The sequence below is a fragment of the Nylanderia fulva genome, unplaced genomic scaffold (genome assembly GCF_048542155.1).
Source record: "Nylanderia fulva isolate GAGA-0341 unplaced genomic scaffold, ASM4854215v1 Scaffold28, whole genome shotgun sequence".
Classification (NCBI taxonomy): Eukaryota; Metazoa; Arthropoda; class Insecta; order Hymenoptera; family Formicidae; genus Nylanderia; species Nylanderia fulva.
Genome location: NW_028190347.1, coordinates 990,864 through 1,014,864, shown reverse-complemented (window position 1 = coordinate 1,014,864; position 24,001 = coordinate 990,864). Strand labels below are relative to the sequence as shown.

The following is a 24,001-nucleotide window of genomic DNA, read 5'->3' as shown; positions in this document are numbered from 1 at the left end:
TTCACATTTTTGCAGCACCAGCCGCCTTGCAGTTGAGATTCTCGCTCTCTTGCACTGGTGTTCAAGTGCGCGATTAATATTTTAATACGGCTCCTCGCACCAAGCAGAAATTGCTACCCCGCTTAAGGGAATTATCCGTGAAACGTTTATCTTATTTCGTTTCGCGCGTTTTTCTCCTTCAGGATTAAAAGCTTGATGCTTAAATAAAGCTCGAAATTAAATTTCTCGATCGAGGCAATGTCCGATTAAATAAAAAATCTATATCTAAAAACAAATTAAAAGACATAACGGCAATAAAGAAAGTCTAATAAAAAATTTCCACATATTTACCATCCTCAACCTTAATCTGATTATTAATATTCGTTCAAGATTTCGCTCTGTAAAAAATAAGCGTTTCCATATAACATACTTGTATAAAAAAACGTCTTTATCCCCAAAAGCAGCTTCCAAAAAAAAAAAAAAAGGAAAAAAAGAAGTGTGAAAGATTGACTGCCAGTTTTCTCTCGCGGACACGTGAGAGCAACGTTTAGCCGAGAGAGGCATCGTTTGCGTCGCTTTAATTACGTTTGAGAGCATGAGGGCCGGCTCGACGGGACGCGATGCGACGTGAAAACGCGGAACGGGATTACGGTACGCGACGCTAACGGCGCTTAAACACACGAGAGGCATCTCCGTCGCGCTCGCTCGCTCGCGCATCCAAACGCCGCCGGCAATTCTTGGCGTGGCACAATGCCTGAATGCGAGAGCACGCGCGACTCGTGAATGACCCTCTCTCGCTCTCTCTCATTCATGCTTTCGATCTCATCTTCTACGTCGACATATACACACGCATGATGCATTCCTCTCTCGCATGCATCGCGCGCGCGCCAGCTTTCGTACAGTTACATGGACCGTGCCAACACGGAGAGATGTAGAGAGAAATAGGTGATAGAGAAGGCGGGAGAAGCGAGGAGAAAAAGAGAGAAGTCGCGCGGCTCCAAAGGCTTAATGAAAGTTGCCTGTTGCTCGTACAAATCGTCACGTCAACGAAGAAAATTTCTATTGCACCTATACGTCGTTCCCTATTCCTCTCGTCCTCTTTTTTGAGATACGCTCTTTCATGCGGTGACTGCTGCTAATGGTGCTGCGGGTTTATCCACTCTTATTAGGTGAAGAGTTTAGCGTAAAAAAGAGCGTATGATTAATGGTTGGCGTTTTGTACAAAGAGCAGGTATAAAAATTTAAACTTTAGATTGTTAAAAAAGGAACAAAGCAAAATCTGTATATAAATAAAATCTGAAAAAATTTATGAAATTTATTTATGAAAAATGGTGGAAAAAATTAACATGGTGTATAATTAACGCCATATATTTTCCCGAAGAGACTTCGCAATTATGCACGTCTCGTCTCTATGAACCGGAACGTGCCATATCAAGTGTTCTCGTCTCGAATTGTAGCAAAAGCTGAATTACGTACGCAAGCGTTTTTATTGACGCAAAAAAACTGTGTATACGCACTAAATCAAGTACATACTAATTAAGAGTACGTTGAAAAGTTGCAGTGGCAAACGCGTGTCACCTGCGCGTGAAATATGATTTTTAGTGACAATGTAGTGATGGAGTGGTAATTAAATCTGTCACAATTACTCTGCTCTTTGACGGAGTGTTAAAAAATCGTGCATAATTCATTAAATGAACGATTAATTATATATGATTATCATATTTTTGGTGATGATAAAATGGTCAATCTTTAATGAGCATGTTCCGCATTTAACGCGCGTTGTGCATTTTAATAAACAATGTTTTAAGCTCGCACACCCACACACCCGCAACCCGTATATGTATATAAAATCCATATAATTATCATCCCAAAAACAGATTACAATAAGATAAAAATTAAAGCGAAATGCGTTTGTTTAAACATTATGCATTCGATCTGTTTTAAGAGCAGTTAGGGACGCTTTGTGCAAATACTTTGCGAATTCTTTGTTTGACATCGCTTGATGTTAAGCAATGGTACCGCGGGACAACTTCGATGTGGTACTTCCTACGTGACTATCGTTTAAGCCAGTTTCTCAGAGCGGGATATCCGTACTTCAAGTTCCAGACAGTACTAGCCGGGATTTAATGGACTTCCGGAAGTGGGTCATAGTTCTAAATAATGCAGTAAACAGAAAGATGGCTTTGTAGGTACAACGAGCCGCATCGGTAAAAAAAAAAAGACATCTGTATAGCCGCACGTCTCGTACTTCACAATCGACCACGTACAATGGCGCAAAAAATGATAATTAACGACCTGATAAAAAAAAAAAAGGTAATTATCTTCAGATGTAATATCTCTCGTAAATCGAAATCGACCTCTGCAAATGAGAAAACTATCCAATATAAATTATAATATAAAAAACTTGCTTGCTCTTTTTCACTAATCATTTTAAATATTATGAATAATATTTTATTTCATTTTTTTTATTCATACAAATTTATGCGTTTAATTTTACCAATAATTAGTCAGTTTTTATGAGAAACATTAATAAAATGGGGAACTTTTATAATTTTATTTAACTTTAAATTCGCCAATTTTACTGGCATTTTAATTATTTAAAACCCATTGCTTTCATTCGATCAATATAATTTGTACATTATCGTATTTAAGTATTTAGCTATTCATGATCGAGTTTAAATGCAGTTTTAGAAAAAAAATCTCAGTTTTAAATTTAAATGTATACAATTCGTGAAAAGATTAAAGATTTTTTTATATAATACAATTTGCGATTAACAAACCTTGTAAATAAAAAAATAATAAATTTACTATTATAAAAAAGAGCACATTCCTAAAAATCTAATATTGCAACGTTATTTTGCTCACACGTCAACGATTCGAAATTATACTATAAATTAAACGAATAATTAATTTAATAATACCCAATATCACATTGTCATAGATAGATTAATAAGATATTCATAATTAATTGAGCAATCGCATACCACGAAATCAACGTGAGTGACAAGATATTTATTACGACAAACTTATGTAATTCCAAATGTCTTCTGAAATTGAATTATTGGACTCGATGAATGTCGAAGCGACTGAAGTAGTAATTAATATTTCCTATTATTATTTCGTATTATTATAGTATGATCGAAGCAACGATCGTATATAAAACAATTCTTCCACTAATATTGAAAAGAAGAGAACAGTATTCTTTTTATATTTTATATTAAATTTATAATTGCAAATGAAAATGTATACGTTGTATAAAATTAATGTAATTATGTAGAAACTTGATGTAAAAATTTATCAAAACGTTATATAAAAATTTTTATAATATAACAAATTATTATTTTAATAATATATTTCACTTTGTAATACAACGTGAATTATTTGATTGCTTTACGATTTTAATATTATTTGCGCGTACAAAATATTTGTTAATCCTAATGTATGCAATATTTGCACACACGCGAATTAAATTTCATGCTTTACTTCGTATTCAAAACAAACAATATTGCATGTTTCTGCACCACAAAGAAAAGTCCGAAGCAGAAGGACACCAGCAACGTCGAAACATTTCACGTACTTTGAAAGAAAAAGAAGATAAAAAAAAAGAATAAAATCGAGACCGAATCGCGATCGAATATTTCTCAATGTTGGTATATAGGAAGAGTAATATGGAAATCGTCTGGTTCACCACTTACTCGAATACATGTGCACAGGCATGTGCACGAGAAACGACACGGTCCCAATTTTGTTCCGCGCTCGATCGACCATTGCTCGCAAAATCCATAGACATGTGGATATACATTATATACACAAAAGAGGACATAAAGCACTTATTTAGACAAAACTTTTACAAAGCAAAAACAAAAAGACTAATTCCCTCGAGACGAGAAGAGTTACTCTCCTCGAAAAGGTACTAACAACCATAATAAAAATGGATCGTCGTAATGTTAAAGAGAAACTCTCGAGTATTTTTCATTTCTCTTCCGATATTTGATATATATTTTTCATCTCTATTTTTCCTGCGGTTTTCTAATATCGAATATCGAGAATTTCGGTATCGATAGTACACTCAAAAATTTTTTTTTTTTTATATCGAGCGTGCCTGATTATTTTAACAATGAGAACTTATTCCCAAAATACATATAGATGTGTGTATACGTGTGCACACACAATCGATATAATTGTATCTATATGCATTTATCCATTTACAGAGAGTTTGCGCTCGCGTGTGACAGGTTAATGTCGCGCAATGATATTAGGGATTTGATGGACTTGAAAGGAAACACGACGGGGATCGCGGCTCTCGATAATACGGTAAACACAAAGGGAGGCCCGGCGCGACCTCCGTCCCGTTGTGCACGCATTCGCGCCGCTTATGTGCACCTAACACATTCTTCAGCGGCTATGCGAGATCTCGCCCACCCCGCAGACACGTACCAACAACACACAAGAGAACCTCGGGGAAAGAGAGAGGTGACAGTGGCGTTAGTGGTAGCGGTCGGGAACGGCGGAACACAAACACGAGTGCAAACTTCGGGCTTCTGTATGCGTGTTGGAAACCTCGTCGTCGGACCTGAGAGGGAGAGAGATAGGGGATGGTCGTGGACGAATAGATGCGAACTGAGAGCGAGAGACGAGAATGAGTGGAGGGACCATGGAAAGGGCGAGAAAGGGAGAAATCGAGAGAGAGAGAGAGACAGAGAAAGAGAGATAGAAATAGAAAGAGAGAGAGGGAGGGTATAGAGAGAAGGTAGAAGGAAAGAGAGAGAATATATAGAGTATATATATATATATATATATATAGATATATATATGGCAGATACATAGCACGGCTTGCGGAGGGCACAAGTTAGTGTCTATATACGCGGGAGATCGATAGAGGACAGAATCCCGGGACATCCCCAGCGATCCTGTTCTCTTATTCTTGCAAGAAGCATCCTCGGGATAGTCCAGGACGGTGGGGTCGTGCCGTCACCGACGCCATCGTCGTCGTCGTCGCCGCATGTCCTCGCTTTGCATTAATGTCTTAGACCAAAAGGGGAGAAGGGTCGAAAGGAAACCGAAGACCAGAGAGTGAAGTGGAGGCGGAAAGAGATCGTGGGGTTGAAGAAAGATGTATATACGCGCGCGCTTCTCTCCCTCACCGTGTCGCATGCATTACCACCCTCTGAGTTATGCGATGCAGCCCGCTTCGCTACACTCCTCAACCACGCGCGCGAGATCGTTCTCGCTACGTATACAATTCGGCATCGCCAATTACTGCGCATCACGCACACGAAACTTGGTCTGCGGAAAGGATTGATATAACCCTGAATACTCGGTGAATCTACAAATTACTACTAAGGAAATTCTCCGAGAATCTTGAGATTAACCCGCGCCGAACTTTACGTCGCATCAACGGGAGTTATGATATTAAACTAGCCAGATGTTTGCCGGGGATCAAAAGCGTGCACCAACCCTTGACATAGATATTCCCACAGATAATCGCAGATGTTCATTTGATGAAGTGATGTCGTGTAATATTCAATTACTGAATTCTCTTGAATATCGCTATTATTAACTATTGTCCGAGTAGACGTCGTTTGCAAAAATAATAAATAATAAAGTTTTCGAAAAAAAAAAAAAAAAAAAAAAAAAAACATTTAGATTTTTTTGCAGATTCTCTTAGTATATCATTAATTTCCGAATAACTTTGATATATAAAGAAAAAAACATCCGTGATTAAACGCCAAGTTTTCTCTTGTACCGTAAAAACCTTCCTCTTTATAATTTTTGAATCTCCAATCATCTGAAAACAGAAGTCTGTTTCGGAAGCTGCGTTATATTATTAATTACTTCGCCGTTTAGCCGTAAATAGCGCTTGATCAAATTGTCTTCCTCAGAGAGGCGAGTTATATCGCCCCGAATATGCCAAATGCACTCGACGCTGTAACGAAGTTGCAGCAACTTTATCAAAGTTCTGCTTAATTCTAAGCAGCGACGCGAGCAAGCAAAAAGCCGCGTGGGAAACTCGGCGCGTAAGTCGGCGGCGGCGAGTTCGCTTCAAATCATCGATTAAAATAGTCCCGAGGAAATGCGGCACGTTGTCGTTGCACTTCCGCATAGATGCGCCTCGCACAGTGACGGACTTTAAGATAACACGCATTCTCCTGGAAACACGCTTTGGAAATTTCACATAAAATTATTCGCGCCAATCGAGTCGCGCGCATCGTCCTACTATGTAATGACATTCTCATTATCGCACCGTGCACGTTAACGCGCAATTAAAACAAAGAGCAAAGATAAACGCGTCGCTGTGAGAGATCGGCCGAACAAAATACGTGTGTACTACTTGCGTCAAAGTTACGTTACATTATATTATCGCATCCCCTTAAAAGAGCCATTCGCGCTTATTCCTTCTGTCCTATATATATCCCTCTTTCTCTATCCCGCACTTGCCTTTCCCACTCTGTTCGCGTCGACTGCTAACGAAGATGTAATTATCGGCAGGAACGACACACGCCGGCACGTATCAGCCGTGGCGCGTCACGCTTAGCAGCATTCGTCTCTCGTCTTCGGGGAGTTCTCGAGTGTAACGAGGTTACACAGGAGATCGAGCTGCAAGGCGATGCGCGGCGGATAGCAACGGGGTTGAGAACTCGGGATACGGAGTGCGGTAAGGGTGGGTCTTTGCTGCTCGCATCATCGCGCGCACTCCTCCTGTCGAAAGGATCATATTACCCAGGCGTGCGTCGCTCCGCACAGGATGAGATCTCGCTCTCGCTGTCTACTATGCGCGCCCACCCTATCGACGCGCAATTTCTCCGTCCTCGGTATTCACGGCTAATAATCGTCGCGGCACATCCCATTGTATTCACTCCTCATGCATACATATATATATACATACGTATACATACACCGGAAGATTCACATCTCACCACGATACTCCATAACGTTGGCGCGTCCATAACGCGAATCCATTCCTGGGCAAGAATCTTCCTTGACATAATCCGCGGATGATCAACCGTATCCTCATTTATTCGAAATGTGTACGAAATGTTAATAATGAATAATAATTGCAATTCTTCAAAAATATTTCACCCGACTTTGCACATTTTTGCTTGTTTTCCAAATCTCTGGATTATAATTAAAATTGTAATTAATTTTTTTTTTTCAAATTGCAACATGTATTTGTTAAATAAATTATGTAATTATCTCTCAATTTATAATTGCACGGTAAATTCTTTAATATGTTTAAAGTCAGTGTTTTTGACCGCCGTCGGAGATAGTCTTGTAGTTTTTAATTTAAAATGCACCTATAATTTTATACTCTTCACACGTATTTACATCGCCGATGCAATAATATTTGAATTTATTGTGACACGATGACGATTAAACTGGCAACGTATTGCAGGGATCATTGATAAGTCAACTTTCGATGTGCTTGCTCGATGTAGAAAATAAAACACGCTGCACCATCAAAAGCGTTGAGAAAGAAAAAAGACGCAAGTCTCTGCAAACTACGAATTCTCACGACAAAGACGTTACGACCTATAAAAAAAATCGCAGGTAAAACTTTTGCGATATCTCAGTATCGATCCGATTCGCAGGGATCGACAAAGTATGATGAAGCGGTGTTTTCGCGTGCGGAGCAACGCGATGCACTCTGTCAAAATAGTAATTTCGTCCTAAAGCAACATTCGCTATTAATCGAAAAATATTTCACGTCATTGCCTCTTTTTCAATTCATCATATCCTGGCTGACATTTAATACGATACGTGTCTATATCGTAAATTTTATGTCATCTCCACTAAGAAATTTGACAACTTTACATTATGATTTTTCTTATATCGGAGATACGTATACATATTTTTCTAGCGAAACATTCTTTTTATTCTTAATGCAGATTTTAATAATTAAGAATTTCAGTAAAACTCTCATCGTCAATGTGAGATACAAATTTAAATTACAAGTTAAAAAGAGCGAAACGTGGATAGTAGTACATTAGTCCAAGAAAAATTAATTTTTCATCGAAACTGATTATTCGTGCACAAGATAAGTAATTAAATTAAATCCCACAATTCGAGATTTTTATTGTAATAAATCTTCTTGATCTCTATTAATTACCCGCTATCGGATCAAGAAAAAATGTGTGTCCTGTGCACAGCTAACAATAAGTTTCAATGGAAAATTAATTTTCCTTGAAACTGATACACCATCATTCGAGTCTAGCCCGATGAAATTTAAATTAAGATTTTAATTCCGATACTTAGCTCTGCTATTAAATTCAGTATGCAATTCTATATCTTTCGACTTCCCTTAACCACCTTCCATAAATATTTGGTTATGTTAAAGCGATACAACTAGCTGTGCGATACAACTTGCGATATCTTGTGGCTGCGGAAACTGGAATCGCGTCGCATTGCTATGCGCGGCGCGGTCTTATTTTACGCTATTCCTCACATACCTTTCGCAAAAATCGATTTGAGCGTATCGACGACGCTACGCGCGGAAGCTTGAAAGATATATATACTGGACGAGAGGAGAGAGGAGAAAACGTATCAGTAACATCATTGCTTCGTGAAATACCAAAGAACTCGATCGCGGTGGCTTCATGCATTTTTATGCCCTCCAATCGGTGTAACTGTCTCTCCTTCGACTGTCTGTATTCGCATTCGTCGGATTCGGTTGTGTCGCGAGGCATTTGTGCGTAATTGACGATTCGAGACGAAATGAAAATTCATGGCTTTCAAATCCCTCGCACGCGTCGACACGATGTCGCAGTGATTTTCTTTCCTCGTTTCGATAAATCGTAATCCCTTAATGCTAGAACCGCAGATGAAACAATTTTTATTTTGCTTCGAAACTTGTATCGAGTACTCGTTTTCGAATGCGGCTTGGAAAAGAGATTTATTCCCATATAAATATATTTTTCAACGTGACCAAAAAATATTCTCTCGTTAACTTTATTTATATAAAAAAAAAAAATTGTATTCTCTATATTATATATTTATACCAATAACACTTTTATTTATTCATATGTTGAAATTATATTTTTTTCTCTCCTGTCATTTCTGTGGCCCCTTAAATCATTTTTAAGCCCATTTGGTGGTTCAACGATCTACTGACGACCTGAGCAGCTGAGGACAGTGCAAAAAATCGAACATTTTTCGCAGATCTTGTGGGCGATCGGTGCGAGTATTCGTGCATGCATCTCGATCAGAATCTGGTCGAATAAAAGAGTGCAATCCCCGTTGGAGGTACTTTACGTGGCCGGAATATTAATATCTCTCCGTAGGCGAAAATCCTGAATAATTTCGTAAATAGCCGCGAATTCATACCCTCTCCCTGCGGCAGTGTTCCTTCCTTAATTTCTGATCCGAGCTCGGTAACGGTGTGCCAAATCCTACCACCGACGGCGACTGCTGTGCCGCTTGTTTTAACTTTATTTTAACTTTAAATGGACTTTCATGACCGCCGCAGAGATATATTAGTTGCCGCTGTAATTTTGTTTCGCCGCGCACGGCTGCCTTCCCATTTTCGCGCCGCCCTCTCTCGTCTCGCATTTGCATCGCTATAGCGATATATAATAGACTTATATTTAGGTCAATCGAGCTAATTGTGGCAGTAAATGGAATGTAATCGTAGAATGGAAAATTAACCTTCCCTTTACTCTCTCTCTCTCTCCGCCATTCGCAATATCGGTCTACGCGAGATCGCGCGAGAATTTTATTTTTTTATCTGTGTTAATGTCGAATGTTATTCATGAACACTTATCTAGTTACAAATTGAAACGATTGAATAGCATTACGTTCTCCGCGCGAAGAATAGCGAGATATAATAAATCAGTGGAATTGCCATCAATTTGAAACGAGCTACCCAGAGAGAAAAAGCTATCATCTGTTAATAACCTTATGATTGCTATTCATATTAATTTCATCGGTGATAGTGATCGCTCTATTACATTTATTTCTAAATAATTACACCAATTGACAGCAATGACGAATGCCTCACAGATATATAATAAAATATAATATAATAGATTTGTTTCGGTGAGCACACACACAAATTGTGAATCAAACATTATCTTGTTAGCTTGTTATTCATATAATTGTGCAATTATCACATTATTTTTTAGTTTTTCATCTAATTAATTTGTCAATATATATATACGTTTCTTTAGCTTAATTTTATATGAGAATATAAGATCACTTATTTATTCTCAATTATTAAGTATATGTTCTAATATCATACAATATCGTACAAATTCTGCAGTATTTCTTTTATATCAGATATCCACACACATATATATATATATATATATATATTTTGTTGCGGAATAATAGAGCTCGTGAAAATCAGAAACACTAACAACTCTCTCGGAGAGTAGCTCTCTGATCAAAAAGCTATTCTCTATTCAGCTTTCACATTTTTTTTTACCTCACAAAACCAAACCAACCGAAAACTAAAAACGACTATCCGCAGCATCTCGAGAAACATCCCTCTTCTCTCTCTCTCCTTCGCAATATCAGAATACAGGTATCGTGTCGTTTCAACGATTGAGGGAAAGCTTGCGCGCAGAGAGAGAGAGAGAGAGAGAAGTAGCTGCCGTATTGAATGGCGTTGCTTTGACAGAGTGGCCAACGGGAAACTTTCTACAGATATTCGGAGATATTAGGAATTGCATCCGGTGCGGCTACCTTTTGCTCGTCTTCCTCGTCGTCGCCGTCGACGTCCGCAGACACCATCCCCATACGTAAGGGAGATTGTCCGAGAACCGTGACGTTTCCAAACTTATACTTGCAAAGTGATTGTACAAGAGCTGACCTCGTATCACCACGGCGGCACGACGACGACGACGACGACACGCTCGTTTGCGCCGTTCATGCTGCTTGCACCGCTTCGTTTAAAGCGACGCGAGACGACGACGACGACGTCGGGGCGTTAATCCTCGCGCTCTTGCGCGACTTCGCTTCCGTGCAACTGAATTTCATAGATTGTGTGCCGGCGATTGCAGCCCGCGCGTGTTACGCTCGGGTGACACACAATAAAGCCGCGCGCGGCAATTACGGCGTTGGAACTTTCACGGTAAAGCAAAGCCCGCTTATTGAGAGGCTAACGTAGTTAACTTCATTCGCGGACGGCCGTTAAGGTATGATAACGACGTTATTACTCTCTCGTTGGAAGACGAAAGAGCGAAACAGGGAATTGAGAGAGAGAGAGAGAAATCCACTGTGATTCCTTCGCGTCCCGCGATATGCCGTCTCTCGCGCGAGCAGATTTCTTAATTAATTAACGTAATTAAAGTATTCAATTATTACGAGAGACAATTATCGCGCGATATTCTCTTCTCGCAGAGAGGGAGGCAAGCGTGACGAGTTAAAACCCCCGGAGGACCCATAACTTCACCGAACGCGCGCGTATCCAAAGCCAGCTCGGAGATTCTCGCGCAGAATAGAGCCCTTTTATCTACGAGAGTTATGAGCACCGATAATTTTACGATCTCGCTGTAAAACAGCGCGTAAATACGCGGCACGCGGTGGCGATAAAAAAAAAGGGAATAATGGCTGAGCAAAAAGAAAAGGAAAAGTCGTGAGCGCGTTTCCATTTGCATAAAGATGTGTGTCGGTTTCATCGGGGTGTCGTTGTTTCATCAGATCCGATACATTAATATATCGATCCGAGCGCGGTTACGATAGACGGAGAGAGAAAGAGGAGAAAAAGAGCGAAACGCTGCCGATCCAATTTTCTTATTCTCTCGAATACGGGATCATAAACGAAATACACGCCGCGAAATCCCCTGCAGATCGACGAAGCCGAGCGAGATATCTGCGCATTCAAATCCAACCAGCAATTTCTATCTTAAAAGAATGTCGCGATCAGCTTTTTCTCATCTAGAACAGAGAGAACGAGAAAGAACTTTCCACTCATCATGTTATATAACCGAAAGTTCCTTCATTAATAATAATTGACATAGAAACCTAACACAAAAAATGCATTTCGGATAATCTAATTTAAACCTAACTTTTAAAGAATTCAATTTTTCTTTAAAAAAAAAAAAGAGAGAGAGAATACGAATTATAAGTAAAGATATCATTTTCTGCGGAATCGATAATTTTAATTTGATTCGATCGTGCACTCGAATCGTTTGTCTTCAATCTGAACAAGATCTGTGAGTTAAATGAAAATCTACCGTAAGCTGGACAGTTTGGCGGAGCTGGAGATTCAATGAGGACCTCTCCGTCTAGAAGAGTTTCGCTCGCTCGCCATCGCATGACAGATGCGTCGATGGATGGAAATACGCGAGCGCGACCCCGAGGCGAAGTCGCCGCATATTAATTTCGTACGAACGGTATGAACGAGACCTGTGAATATTTTTCCCTTTTTTCATCCCTTTCCTCGCCGAATCGTGAAGCGCGCGCGCGCGCGCAAGTTATTTTTTATTTTAAAAATAAACCGCGAGGGAAAGAGCGAGAGAGAAAGAGATACGTTACCTCGCGAGAGCAGGCGGCTGAGCGTACTGAGGGCGGGGAAGACACTCTCTTGATTAAAACCATCGATCTCTCACCGGGATTACGGATGCATTTAGAAATCAACACACGCGGTGGCGGCGCGCGCACGCCCCAACGCATCTTTCCCGGATCTGCGTTTTCCCTGATGATCATTTCGAGTCGCTCGCCGATACTTGACGCTCTCACATGCGTTTGCGTTTATTTGCTATACACGCGAAAATTCCAGATTTTCAGCGGTCGGAGAAAATAAATCCGATGCTTTAATCAAACTCCTTTAAATTCTTCGTTTTTTTTTAATTTCACATATTCATCATTTCATAATATTATCTATTCAGATATTTATTTTTTGATATACTTTTATTCTATTTAGATATGTTAAAGTCCAGGAAAATCACTTTTTATATTTTAAAAAAATAGTTTAAAATATACCTACTGTTATGAAAAACTTTTTTCTCGAAAGTATCAAAGTTTTCATGATAGAAAAGTTCATAATGGAGAATATATATATATATATATATAATATAAAAACATATAAGTTTCGCATATACATTTTTACAATTAATTTTTCACTGTAAATCGAGGCATGATAAAATATTTTTGCTTTAAAAATATTATTAATAGTAATAAACACGGTAATATAGTAATTAATATAAATTGGCACACACACGCACCCAGACATAAATATATTTTAATATAGTTTTGTACCAATTATATTTCAATATTCAATGAAATGAACACTGAAACCTATATATGTAGATAATATCAATATTATAATATATATATATATATATATATATATATATATATATATATAATTTTACTAATATTCATGCAACTTTTAATGGGCTAAAACATGTTTGTGTTTCGATGTAATGCGAACGGTAACCATTACAGTAATTATAAATATTCCAAAGGAAATTTGATTTTGCCATTCTCGTGTTTCGACGAAAATCTGTCTGCAGTGCGTTTATCAATAAACCGATATAATCAAATTAATAGCAGAAACATCCAATTTTGCGACAGTTAATACCTCGTTTAGAGGGTGTCCAAAAAGGCTATACATTCATGAACATAAATATCAAATTATTATTCGATTAACTGCAAAACAAGTTTTTATCTATTTGTATCACCAAAACACAATTTGCCAAATTATTCTTTGATCATTCACTCAAAGTCAGAAAACTATCTCAGTTGAAGTTGACGTATCATTTCACATGAAGACAAAAATGATTAAAAATTCTAGTTTCAATGGTTTTATAATTTCTGATAATTTAACAAAAGAAAGAACCTGGCTTAATTACTCCCGCTCTCCCTTGGGAATAAAATTGCCTCACGATAAACGGAGATAATTTCAATAATGTATTTTATTTTGAGAGACTTTGCATCTATCGTTTAAAAAATCTGTCGTTTAAATGCAGAAAAAAATATCGATTAAAATGAAATAGCAATGACACAAATCTTGATATCTGTGTTTAAAAAAAAGTGATCGAGTATGCTTTATATCTCCAGTCAATGCTCGATGATGAAGAGAGTATACGATGTCGTGCCAAACCGATTAATATTCTGTTCGGATCTTACCCACGTCCATTCCCACGTTCTCTTAAAAGCCATGAAATCCTAGTCTCTACTGTTACTAAGGTAACCGGTACATCGACGTGAAATTACTCGTGAAACGATCGCGGGAAAGCGTCCCGATGTTTTACGGTTTTTCAGAATTCGCCTGGCAGCAAACTCTCATCGAATTGTCCACGAATTGTCTTTTTATCGCGGCGACGGAGGCGGCTTATTCCGCCGCTTAATTTCGGAACGGCACCCGGTACATTTAACGTTGCGCATTGCCGATGCACGTCGATGCACATGTCGTCGCCGCGACGTACGACACGGGCACCGACGTATCGACTCGCGTCACACATGATGCACATGCACACACATACACGCACATGCGCTCGAATGTAACATTCATTCAATTGCATATACATGCTCTGGCGCGTCATACGTACATTGTATGTATATGCACGCACGTATAATGTTATTCGAAAATTTTAGGACGAACAAGCGCGCATTAAGAGTAGAAAAGAAAATTACCTATCTTAACGTGCAATCACGTGATGAAGAGGAAAAATTACGCGAGATAAAATGCGTTTCATTAAAAAAAAAAAAAAAAAAACATGTTTCACAAATGATAACGAACGATGCAATTGAAGAAAATTATTACGCAAAACTGCATGTATAAACGTGACAAATTAGCTTTTATCTTAAGACTTTCGGATGGTAGGATATGTGTAGATGTATGTACGTGTATGTACGCGAGATGTGTGCGGTGGTGAAGATAAGCTGACGAAAATACGCGAAGTCACGTATTTTATGAAGTATATACTACAGACGATAGACACGTATACATATACGTCTCGGAAACGCGGCAGTGCATACGTGTGTGCAGAATTTCGGCGGCATTAGTAGGTTTACGCGAAAAGGTAAACGCATTTTCCGGATGGGCTCGCGCGAGGAACGACACGTGCACAATCCTTCCTTTTCTCTGCACAAGGATTTTGCAGATCAGACTTACGCTCCAATGTATTGTGCACGTATATGTGTACAGTGTGCATACAAAAGATGGTATATATAATTTAAACACGCGCATCCGGAGGATGTAACGCACGGAAAATTCTCGCGAATAAAAGTTAAGAATAATGTGACTGCAATAAAATATAATTGAATAATTTCAAATAAAAAAAATGAGGACGTTATAAATTAAATGAACAAGTTTTTTCTCAGAGAGGATTCTAACTGAATTTATAAATAGCGCCTAGATATGCAATAAAAGAAAACTTATTAAACGAGAAAGAAATGTAAGAGGGAAAGCTTTATAAAGTGGAAAAAAATCAGAGCTTCAATTTCTAGTAGCTGTAATATCGAAAAAAATACCAAAGTATTATATTAAAAAATCATCGATGCTTTATAGTAATATCGCAATATCGGCACATTATACTTATTTGCGGGCTGGGGCTGAAAGTCTATGGGAACGGGTGTGTGACGAAATCCGATATAAAAACCCAGTAAATAAATCACTCCCAGATTTATGCAGTGTAGGTCCGGAAAAATATTTTCGAACGACTATCCTATACGAACTATACGTGCACTTCCGCACGCGCGTTTTATTTTCCAAACGTGATCAAACAGACGTCGTTATTGAGTCCAGTGGACGTACTCGAGTACGATACTGCAGCGATATCGCGCGTGTTTCCATGCAGTACCGAAATTAATACAGTGGTGCACCATGCTAACGAATATTTTCTTCGCATTTGCGCGTGCTGCAAATATCAAACATGTAACATCCACGGCTCCCGTAATGTGTTACATTTTACTAGCTCTTGATGGAAGAGCTGCGGAGGAACAACACGTAGAGGCGGAATATTTGCGTAGAACAGGAGACAAAAACAATGGCAAAAGAAAAGTGAAAAAATGTTGGTAAAAGTACAATCTCTTCATTACTGTTTTCAATTTTCATTAAAAACATAATAATACGTTTTGGACGTAATTAGCGTTTATAAAGTACGTTAAAGCATTGCACCGCTGCAAGCTTTTCGCCGCTACGGATCGCAAAAGTCCGCCGGGATATTACGCTCCTTAAGCAAAGTTACAAAAGAAGATATCTCGTTGCCATCGTTTTACATCGTGCACAGCTTTATAATGAAGTTTGCAGCGACCTCCGACCTTTCAACTGTACATGCCACTTTATCACTATTCGAACATTTCTGAGAAGACCATTATTTCCTAAGTTCTCTCTGTACAGCAGTAACTATATATAATTCCGATTCAGATATAATACGGTTCTCTCAATATATTACAGTCGATAACAGTATTAGATACGTAATCGTAGCTATACACAACTACAATCATTTTGTCCAATGACAGAACTCTGTTATTGCCTTCGATACACTGAAAGCTTGCGATTCCTCTAACAATAACCATGAAATATCAAAACTTTTCAGAAAATGTCCCAGTTGTCCATTTAGGATTACTTATGCCTCCTGTTCTCTTCGTAAAGCAATTTCATTTTATTTTTAATTAAATTATATCGTTTTTCAGATATGTGTTATTATTATTATTTATTTTATTATATAATTTAAATCTGCGTCGAATATATAGCTGAGATAAAATTCATATTATTTATGATACTTTTACCTAATTAACGCGAAAGTAAAATACTTGAATATTACGATAAGCAATTTGACTTCTATCATTATTATTCTCGTCTATTTAAACAATTTATTTAATAGATTTGATAATTTCATAATTTCGCTAACATAAAAGAGGACTTTGGATATCACTTTATAATATTTTGATGCCTGATTCGGGCAGTGAAACCAAAATATATATTAATTCAACTGGAATCAAAATACGCGTGGTGATTACATATGTAATATATGTTTTGCAGTTCCAGTGATCGCATTCGGTACACGTCATTTTGTTAATTACAGAAACCAGAGGCTTAAAATATTTAATTAGCCACTTACGGGCTCGGTACACAGAAATGAGCTTCTAATTGATTTGGGTTTTTTTTTCCGAATTGCAAGTGAATTCAGAATACCTTTTAGTAAAAGAACGTGAAATTCGAAAGTGTATGTACTGCTTCAACTATTCATTAAAGTAGTAACCGCCATAATAATCATATATGTGTTAACCATTAACATAATTACGAGGATTATTCATTATCTTAATTAAATAAAGAAATAAAAGCATTCATTCTATTATTGAGATAAATGCTATGAAATTAAATGGAATTTTAAATAGAATCGTTATTATATTAATAATACTATGTTTAGAACACTTACTTAGCGTAGACTATTTCAGCACTCTATCAAATTTCTGCAAAAGATCGTCTGCTAAGTATGGGGGCTCAATATGCACTATCGTCTCTGTCCTGAAAAGAGAAAATTGGCTTATTAATATATGTATTATACATATATAGTGCGTAAGTTATGACGTAGAAATAAGTATATATATCCCATTATATATCACAGATTTAAATAAAAATTTTAAAAAATACAAAACGAGTGTCTGTAATTTTTTGTATAGCATAATTCAAACACGCGTTAGTCTGAACAACATGTTTGTAAATTTTATTTGTCAACGCTACCACGAGTGAAAATCATTGATTTAAATTGCAAAATTATATAAATTTATTATAATATGTGCGCAACTAAAAACCATTAGATTTACATTCATCTTATATCATATTATAATTTACAATTATAGTTTATACATATTATGTTTGTGTATATTTAAATATATTATATGTACATATATTTTATAGATAATAAATGTTCTCTTTCTCAATTATACAGCATGCGCCGCAGCTTCTTTACTTGTAGAAAAGGAAATGCTTTACCTCCGAGAAATAAGCATGTGCTTCGATATTTTCATTCGTATTTCTCGAAGCATTTCCTTCGATGAATAAAGGCAAAAGCATTTGCTGCAGTTTATTCATACGATCCAATATCTCCATTCATATTCTTCGAAGCATTTCCCTCGATAAATAGAAAAAACAGAAGCATTCGCGCTTCCTTTTGTTCGTGTTATCTATTAACTTATCGCCAATTTTCGCAAAGCATCGGCGCATAAAGGTGGATAATTACGCGTATCTTAAAAAAAAGTAAAAAACAACAAAGGCGAGAGAGAGAAAGAGAGAGCGCGCGAACTTTTACCGATTTTGATGTATCTATATCTCATCGCGAAGTCAAGAAAAGAGACTGTACAAACTACGAAAAGAAATAAATCCAAAAGGAGAAAAACTTTTAAGTATGATTATGACAGAAAATAATATAATTACATTACGAGAAAAAAAGATTTATATAAACGATGTACATTTTTAATTTTTTTTTACATTAGTTTCTATATAAATTTCAAACTGATCGAATTTGTGTTGTTTCCATTTCTTTTCAATTTACTTTGTAAATGTATTCGTAATTCTGAAGCCCGGCAAGTTTTTCTCCGCAAAATTTCTCTTTGGACTTAGATCCGCGCTTGTCGAGTACAGAAACCTGAATCGTCGTTGCATAACGATGCAGTCCGCATCGTTCGTGCTTCCGGTCTCGCGCGAGGCTTCCGAAGCGTCGTTTCCGAAGTAACGAGCCATTACTCCCGGTCAGATTGAGGCCGAAGTTGCAGTATGTTTTTTCGATAATTACCAGCGCCATGTAGCCGCTCTCTCCGTTTGGTCCCGCGCGAACGCGAACGAACATCTACCGCTAATATTAAATCAGGCGGCAAAAAAGTTGGCCGTTACTCCTGATATCGAGCGTCCAATTATCGCCAACGTTAAATCAGTTCGAAGCATTGTTTTCGCCCGCGGAGAGGGCCCCTATTAAAAGTTAATGCATTTGTCACACGACACACATACAAAGATACACTCCCGCGCACATGCGCTCGCGCGATGGTTGTTAGGTTTTTAATGGATTTATGATTGAGGAGCGCGACCTAAAAAATTCTCAATCTCCACCGAGGGTGAGGGCACAAGCGGGCAGGCACCACAAATGAATACGGTTAATCTCATTGCGTCCCTTCATCATGGAGTTGTGCGGTGAGAGGATGAGAGAGACGCTAGGCTTGCAGTTCATCAGTCTACCTTTCTTTTAATAAGCACATCGAGCTTTTCGCGGTAGGACCACCCCAGAGCCTTTTTTTTTTTCTTTTCTCTTCTTTTCTTCCCGTCAAAACGCGCTTCTAACCTTTCTACATTTATCACCGCCCACTGCAGCTTAAGCGGCAATTTTGTAGCGCGCTATGCATGTGCTTGCTTCAGCCGCTCCCGAGCAATCCCCTTAATGTGTACTTTTTCTCACTGTCATAATTGAGGAGCCGCCCGGAAAAGAAGAAGGAGAAAGAGAAGAGAAGGGAGAAGGAAGGAAGCCGCGGCACTATCCCTGGGAATGTTCTTCTCTCATAAATTCCGACCTTATGCCTCGCAAGTACGCGCCTTTGTACCTCGGTACGCCTCGTGTTACGATATTAGAAAAAATTTTCACGATTTTTCATGCGCCTCTAACACCTTGTACTGCACCAAGGTGTATCTACCATCCGCTCGTACTTTTGCCTAATCCGCTGACATAATTTTATCCTCGCGAGTGTATATCAATTAACTTATTCTCGTCGTTTACAACATTAGTGACTGAATGTGCTTAAAAGGATCTCAAGTATCATTTATTTTACAATAAGCTAAGCTCTTAGTTCTATTTTTAAGACATTTTCGCGATCAACTGCAGAAAGTTTCGTTATACTAATATATAGGACATAATTAACATTTTCAGAAATATTATTAAGTTAACTAGCAAAGAGAAATGTATTTATTTTTGTATAAAATTGTATACTAATGTGTATATTTTACAGACTGGACTGTAAGTAATATATAATTTATAGAATTAATAAACAATTTTGTGTCAACAATTATTTAACTTTGCACGAGAGTGACCAGAAAATACGCTCGAAAATATTGAAGATATAGAAATCTGATATCGCGAAATGAAATACATTTATTCTTCTTTTAAAGAATTTCGATGGAAAATAATCTCTCATAACAGATCATTTTGAATTGAAAGTAAATATCTCGTAATATCTTGGCAGCTTCTTAATAACTTTTAATAAGCTAAATGGATAGCTAATTATATTGCCTTTATCTTGAACTTTTTGCCTCCTATTTGGCATTATATTTTCATAGTGGCGTTTATTAATTCTCACTAAATAAATTTTCGATTCGACAGACTTATAATAAAATCTTCATTACAGTGAAAGATAGAACAAGTTCGCGATAGATAAGCTACTTCGCCTGTCGCTTCTCGAGAGGACATATCTTAAAATTAATAATAAATTTATTACGAATATGACATTATATCTCTTTAAGAGAAGTAGCCCTTTTTACGATATACTACGATTCATCTCTTTCTAGCCTTTATAAACTTTTAAAGATATCATCTTGCAAAAAAAAAAAACATACTCATACAGATTCCAATTATTAGGTTGATAGGATATTCTCCTAGCGCGTGATATTTAACTTACTCTTCCGATTAATATCGACGAGTGCTTAATCATGATTATTGAAACCACGTACGAATTGGAATCCTCTTTCATCCTCTTATCCCCTCGACTTCACTCGAGATTTATCAATCGTGACGAAATTGTTCTACAATCTCTCGAAATTATCGGACGTTTTAGCGACTTGTTCGACAATTAGCGAGAAAACGAGCGAGCACGAACCCGCACGATTACATCTAGTTTGATCCCTTGACGCGCCATTGGCATCGTCGTCATCCTTGTCACCGTCGTGCTTTTTCCTCATTCCCTCATCTTTGACATAGCGAGCGGCACTTGAGTCTCGGGCTCTCTTTCTTCCGTTCGTCAGCCGATCGAGCACCAAAAAAGGAGGACGTTTTGACCGAGACGTTTTATCGAGGGCCGAGCTGCCCGATCGACAATATCTCGACAATTCACCCTCCAACGGAACGCCGATTCTGTACGTTCTCCACCACCAGCTCTCACCCCCACAACCTTTTCCTCCCCACTTTTTTCTCTTTCTCGCTCGTTCTTCATATTTTTCTGCGTTTTTTTATTTTTCCCCGGAAGAAGAGCCGGCAGCCCGTGGCTGTCGTGTATTCGCGCCTCCCACTTTTCCGGCGCGACGGTCCGCATGTATCAAAGATACATAATAAATTGAATATTATATCCAACGACGCGAACGATAGGGTGAGAAAGAGAGTGAGATAAAAGGAAGAAAAGGAGAGAAAGATAGAGAGAGAGAGAGAGAGAAAGAAGAAAAGCGACACCGTATAGTCCTGCGGGCCTGCGCCATGCGGGTTGAACGCTTCCCATCACGGCGAACGCCGTCCCGACGCCGCTCTCTCGACGACGCGACCAACTCGACGCAGTCAGTACACGCGTCTCGACGCCCGGGGATGCGTCCGTCGACGGAGGTATAGTTTCGCCGCGCGAACCACCGTCGATCAGTGGGGGTGTCAATCCGTCGTGTAAACTTCGCGAGAGAAAAGTGAGAGGAAAGGATATACAGCGCGTATGGCGCGTCGTGTCATATTCCTGCCACTATAATGCTACACTTTTTTCGCGAGGTAATCATTCTTCAATTAATTAATAAAATTATTTTTTTTTATCATTCTGATAGTGAAATAATTTATTTTTCAATTATGCGCACAAATGCGACGAGGTAATGCTCGAGAATGTGATTCTTTGATCTCTGATCGAAGAGTGAGTTTGACATCTCTAACAATTAACAACTCATCATCATTGTCGATAGACGCGAGTGGTCTTTGCCATTTTTTGATAATACATTATGTGCGTCTGGTGTAAAAGTAAAATAAGAGACAAGATAGCGGTGTCCACGTTAACTCATTAATTCTAGTGTAGTTGCGTTCTTTTTACATGATAAGTTGCCCCGGTACAGAACATGGCACAGGCGAGATCTCAAATAAAAATCGGTCGACGCGACACGCGTGAAACTGATGTTACTGCTACGTTAACATAAACGATATTATTAAAAGGACATTTTGGAGCATTTTACGCAAGATGTGAGTTATTACGCTATATTTCACATTTATGCGTGGGTGCTGTACCTTAGATACTTTTTTTCCTCCCATTATGACCCGCATACCGAGCGTGTTTCTCGCATGACAAACAGGGAGGAAAAGTAGAAACTATACGAGAAATAGAGAGATGAGCTTATATATGACGCTTTGTATAAAACGAAATCTACAAATATATTTAATAGCGCTGCTAATGACTTTAGCCACGTATTTTATTTCAAAAAAGATACATTTTTAATTATTTTAATTTTAATACATTAAATTACTGTTAATTATTAAATCTATTAAAATTATAAATGTATAGAGATATAAATTTTTAAGTTTTAAGTAATATCATTAATTATTAGTTTTAAGTAATATTATTAATATAAAAAATGATCAACTTTTTACACAACTTTATAAAAAAAAAAATATTTTATTTTAAACAAAAACTTGTAATTTTTATTATGATTTTTAAAAGTTCAATCTTCATATAAATATTAAAATATAAATAATTAATAATTAAATAAAAATGAATAACTAAATATTAAATATTCCACAAACAGAAATTCTACTAAATTAAAATATCAAATATTAAAATAAAATATTCAATATTAAAAGATCAATTAACATTCTAATAAATAAAATTTTCTCATCAATTTTGTATACATATATGCGTATTATAATAAATATAATTCTTAAAAACTCTTCTAATAATTATATGTATCTTGTAAAAAATTAATGTTTTACGATTTTTATTAAGAAAAAATAAGTTTTAACAATGATATCGTGTAATGCACGAAATATATTCTATAGATATATTATGGAATAAAAGCATTAAAAATAAGTTTACATCTTGTTAAATTTTGCAAATTATATTGCATTTATCTAGATAAATTAAAGAAAACTGAAAAAATACATATGTAGAGAAAATAAAACCAATCATAAAAAATATTAGGATTATTTTACAAACCAAAGATACATATAAATAAAAAAATGAAGATAATTACATAAATATTTCGATTGTGTACTTATTGTTGGAGTTAGATCATGAAATATTAAATAAATATAAATATTTTTTATAAAGAAATATATAATATTATATATATAAATCTTATAATATTATATAAATTTTTAAAAATTTTCGAAATTCAATTTAATGTTTCCTTATATGACTCTAAATGTCACGCAACGATGCATTTATATTCACCGTTGTAGCATGTTTAGAACAATTCTATTCAAATGAAATGATATTTATGCCCGATTTGCCTCATATCCGAATTAATCCATTTTCGCACAATGCCGGTCACTCATAAAGCAGACATATGTCTGTCTGCGATATTATATGCTGGAATTATTCTTCGCGTTATGAAAGAGGGCCAGAGAGAGAGAAAGCATTCGGTGCGGTGCAATAGCCGGAATAAATCATTCAGGAGTGATATAACGTCCCTCGGTATGAGGGATCGCAGATCGTGGAGATCTCTGGCGCGGCGAGCAAAATCAAATCTGCCGCATTTGACGGGGGTGTATTATCATAAGAAAAAAGATTATTGAGACCCGCTACTGAGATAAAGTCTCTCGGTAAATTGATCCGCCGTTCGAGAGTTTTTCTGCAATTGTCGTTTCGGACGCGATTAACTCGGCTCGAATGCGATTTTCGAGCGACACGATCGATTTATCGAGCGAGGATCAATGGAACGGATCGAAATGAACGACTATTACAGAGAACGACAGTTTAAGCCCGGCAACTAAACCGGTAAATTCTTTCGTCATATATCACTTTTTAAACTTTCTACCTATTTGTATTCGCGCGCGATAGGGATCAATGTCACTTCAGGTTACCATCTCCCTCGTGTTTCGCATATACGTCGTCATTACATCATATTTTATAACAATATCGTTATGTATTATCTGCCACAAATCTTGTATCAATCGTGAAATTCAGAATGAAAAATTGTCCA

At 37.3% G+C, this 24,001-nt stretch overlaps 2 protein-coding genes across 3 annotated transcripts in view; one reads left to right on the top strand and one right to left on the bottom strand.

Annotated features, from left to right (window-relative positions):
• The window catches only part of pygo (pygopus family PHD finger), a 101,949-nt gene that overhangs the window by 32,076 nt on the left and 45,872 nt on the right, over window positions 1–24,001 (bottom strand). For both annotated transcript variants that reach the window (XM_029313509.2, XM_029313511.2), the window contains exon 3: window positions 17,307–17,395. The gene's annotated coding sequence lies outside the window, so the exon portion shown is untranslated. The remainder of the gene's footprint in view (window positions 1–17,306; window positions 17,396–24,001) is intronic.
• LOC146722738 (lachesin) overlaps window positions 21,510–24,001 on the top strand; it is a 44,250-nt gene continuing 41,758 nt past the window's right edge. The window contains exon 1 of the mRNA XM_085483916.1: window positions 21,510–21,590. The gene's annotated coding sequence lies outside the window, so the exon portion shown is untranslated. The remainder of the gene's footprint in view (window positions 21,591–24,001) is intronic.